Source organism: Corticium candelabrum, chromosome 16 (genome assembly GCF_963422355.1).
Source record: "Corticium candelabrum chromosome 16, ooCorCand1.1, whole genome shotgun sequence".
NCBI classification, from domain to species: Eukaryota; Metazoa; Porifera; class Homoscleromorpha; order Homosclerophorida; family Plakinidae; genus Corticium; species Corticium candelabrum.
In genome coordinates, this window is record NC_085100.1 from 2,617,269 (window position 1) to 2,621,961 (window position 4,693).

Below are 4,693 nucleotides of genomic sequence, written 5' to 3' on the forward strand. Positions count from 1 at the left end.
GACTTACGGGAGTACGACTACAGTAGACATCATCTAGTAGTCTCGCGTAGCCAGACCCTCCCCGCTACGCGAGACTAATCCGGGACTTTAATTAATTGAAATTACCATTGCTATCCCGATGTTGCGTTCACACCGCTAGATAGTACATTGTCTACCTGGTAAACTCAGAGTACTCTGCATGGGTAGACTTGTATTCATGGAGTCAGTCCTTTTCTCGCTCAAAATACACGAGTCGGACCTCGTGCTGGCAATGTGCTCTCATCTCTCTAGAAAAGATAAGCTTGGGTGCATTTCTTTTACCTAAGAATTCAGTCATTATTAATGGGGATGGCAAAATATTTCGAGGCCCGCATTGTTTGCTAGGTGTCCCTGCAAAATATGCCTGCAAAAACTTTTGGCCCCCCTGTCTGTCGTTTAGCTCTAGATGACCTCTCATACATGTGCATATACATGCAGTGTAGATAGTCTAATAGGTATGTACAATGAAAAGTAGCCTGTTTCGATTTTAGGGTTCAAGTCCGGCCTATAGCTATATTCAACCCACTGACAAAACAAGTAAAGCAAGAATTGCATGCCGCTTTCAGCAATGCAAGTGTGCAAATCCTTTAGAAATAAAGCTACTGTTCTTGCATACAATTCTATAGTATACAGATAAAAACCCTCAAAATTATGATCCTCCGCCGGACAGAAGATGACCCATGCAAATGCTACCGATCCCTGTAAATCACTGAATTTCAAACCTATCTCCCCCACAGCAAAGTTTCCATCCCCCAGACACTTAGTAATGACCGGCCCCTAATTCAGCTAATCAGTGGTAACGTATTATGTCACCTGACCATTAACTAATGTATGTATGAATCAGAATGTATATTAATTTATGTGTGTGCTTGCAGGCAGTAAAGAAAAGATATGTACAGAAGAGAAAAAGATAGACTATTTTAATTAATAGAGCACATGGACTATCCTACAAGTCCAAATGGAGTGTAGCGAACCAGTTAAGTAGTTGAATTCGTCGCACTGCCGAGCACACGCGCACACAGCGAACTCAAGAGGTTTTTGCAACGAACAGAGCATGCACATCGCCATTGAATTATCTCGCCCGTCACAGCGCAGCAAGCGTCGCAGAGTCACTGCCTTACTGCGTGTGTTTCTTTTCGTTTCGCGGATGAGCTCGTGCTTGGAAGGCCTTTTATTCCTACCCTTTATTCCATTAAATCTCCGTGAGTTGGGTTGGAGTCCGCACCTGACGTCGGTTCTGATGGGCTGGCCGGGCTCCGCCCACTCTCCACGGCCACGTCTTCATTGGGCTATTGCAGTTACTCTCCAAGACAGAGGTATGAATGACATCACATCTTGACCCCCTCTCCCCTTGGAAATTACTGCCTAGTCACACACTCCCCCTCCCCCTCAGAATTTAACGCTTTAAGCGCAGACCTCCCCTCCCTCTCAGAACGTACAGCTTAGATGCAGGCAGACTCTTCTTCTCCTCAGAAAGTTTTTACTTCGAGTGCCCTGAAGGCCGTGTGCGCTTGCAATCCGGTATCCAAGGCTACAACTCCTTATGTTGTTAGTAACGCTATCACATGACACTAACGCTATCACATGTCTACAAGAATGTACTAATTACCTAGCGCGCGCACGTAACTACAGTCGATTACCTATAATTTGTGCAGGTTCCCGTATAACACTTTCTGGGTGGTCGCGTCAAATCGGCAAATGACCATCGTTACTGGAAAACTGACGGAGGTAAGAATTCAATGTACACAACATGAAAATGCGTCCTTATAGATTTCAATATATATATATATATATATATATATATATATATATATATATATATATATACAAACTATCTCATTTGTGCTGTGCAATTAAAGGTTGACGTTTTTTCATTAGATGTAGATAGATCAGCCAACTTATCTTTGCTACCACCTCGTTTTGATAACTTGCACCGTGAAGATTCGGGACAATTTGTGCAAAAATTAAAGATGACAGCGAAACTGAAAGAAACGTCACTTTGTCAGGCCAAGAGCAAAGGCCAGCAGAAAATTTTCAGAAAACAGACAACAAAAGCAAGAGCGACTATATTGAGGTAAGTAAGGGAGTTGATTTATATGTTAGCTTTACACGTGCAGCCACTACGAAACAAGGATTACTTGCGTTAATTGTGTGCGCAGGAGATTCGGCCAACGCCCAAGAGCACGAAATTGTCTTCTGGTGAATTTCCAAAACTTGGAATACTAGAGAACCTTGCCCAAGCATCGTCAGCTATTTCTCAGCTTTCTGTTTTCTGTTTCGACGGCCACACCCAGTCTAGCTGCATATCGGCGCTCAGTCTTATTTCTCAAGTTTGCTCTTTACTTGGACCAAAGTTTCAGGAACAGTTCCCGACGGAAGACAGCATCTTGTCACACTCAGGCGTAAGCGCTTTCACGAATGAGGATCCACTATCTAAAATTGCAATTGCAAAGAGCAAGATTATTGAACCATCCTTTGACAGGCTTAACAAACCTAAGCCCCCCAAACAGTTGCTCCTGCTCCCTTCATTGTAGTCTCCAAGCAAGCGCTTAGTGTAGCTTCCGAATGCACAAAACCTGCTGCAAAAAGAGCGACCGAAAATGTTCCGTGAAGTGTCACAATCGCTCCGCAGCAGATTTATGGTATTACAAAAATTAATAGTAGTTAATGTATGCGTACATCGCTAAGTAACTCTCTTGTGCAGGGAAGAGCATTTGATGAGACGCACTTCCAGTCATGCTACATTTCCATCATCGCTCTCGCGATTTACGCTGCCAACATCACAGCAAACACTGCTCAAAGTAGAGAAGTCCGGCACAGGTTAATTTGAAGCTCTAGTATCTGCGCGCGCGCGCGCACAAACACACACACACACACACACACACACACACACACACACACACACACACACACAATCACACCAAACAATCATATGTTGTTTAGCAATTTGCTTTTACAATAGATGTTAGTCAGTTTCCCGTCGTTTCCAAAGCAGATGTGAAAAAGAGGGAGTTGAAAGATAGACACATTTCTTATAATGAAAGGAGTATATACGTGTTGCACCATTCCTGTCTTACTTTGTTACATTGAAGGAGCTAGTGGAAAGAGTTGTCAAGACTTACCATTTCAATTGACTGTAGAATTCGTGAAATTTTTATCACTGCTGGACAAGAATGACGAGGACGAGGCCCGAGAAAGTGATAGCGGAGATGGCTGCTAATGTTAGCATGTGCCAAATTGAAAACAACTCTGACGAAAATTGCCTTTTCAAAGCTATTAGTCAGTTGCTGTATGGAACAGTTTGTCGGCATTCGCAAATTCGTACTAGAATTGTTGACTACATAGCCAATCAGAGATCTAGTTTTGAAGACGCCGTTGTTGCAATGAGATCAGTCACTATCAACGAAGAAGACATATCTATTGATAGTGAGAGAATCTACAATTCTGCGGACATATTTGAAAAGTACATTGAAGACATGAGAGGGGATCGATTTTGGGGAGACACAATATGCATTGAAGCTGCATGCATCGTCTATAAGATCCGCATTACTCTACTGGTCTCGCCTGCGGCCTACAAAGTAGATTTTAATAGTGACGATGAGAAAACGACCAAGCACTTACATTTAGCCCATATCAACAACAGGCATTTTCGAGCACTTGTTCCATTTCAATCTAAAAACATTTCGACGCCATCAACGTCCTTTTCACTACCACCTCTGGATACGTCTCTTCTTCTAAAAATTGTTGACTGCAACCTTGCAATGGAAGAGCAATATCGTTGTGTTGGGTGCTTAGGTATACACTGATCTATATCCAATTACGACAATAGATATTGAGCAATATATAACTTCTATTTCTATTTCAGTAACTCCGGCAAATGTGAACTACTCTAATGTTCCCAAAGGAGTTTTGTCTTTGACTGAACTTTCTTGGTTATTCAGTAACTCAAATCAACATCCGGCTGCAATTGCATCAATAAAGGATGATCCCGGTAAGCTAGCGTGCTTGGATCGACGTTGTACATACTTCGTTTGTAGAAGAGTAGATATCATTTTGGACATGTATACGTATGTATGTATCATAGGCGAAGGAAGCCTCTGCTGAGTGGGGGGGCACAACGGTTTGTCAGGCCATAGAAATCCAAGAACACTGCTAACTCTATGCCTTAGGGTTAGGGTTAGGGTTAGGGTTACCCTAACCCTAAGATAACGGAGAGCATTTTGTGGGGGCACGTGCCCCCACGGCCCCCCCAGTTCCGTCGCCACTGTGTATGCATGTATGAATGTACTTAGATAGGAATGTACGACATGTACGTATAGGTAGGTAAGTATATGCGTGCATGAATATACCTAGGTATGAATGATATTACGTAGGATATGTAAGTAGGTTTAAGTAAGTATGCATGTGTGAATTGAATGGTGTGTGTGTGTGTGTGTGTGTGTGTGTGTGTGTGTGTGTGTGTGTGTGTGTGTGTGTATGTGTGTGTGTGTGTGTGTGTGTGTGTGTGTGTGTGTGTGTGTGTGTGTGTGTGTGTGCAAATTATAGACAGACTGTCAGTAATGACCATGTACTTTTTGGTATTTAGTTTTAGTTTTAGTGTACACCCACAGTGGTAGGTACACGTGTATGCATATATATATATATATATATATATATATATATATATATATATATA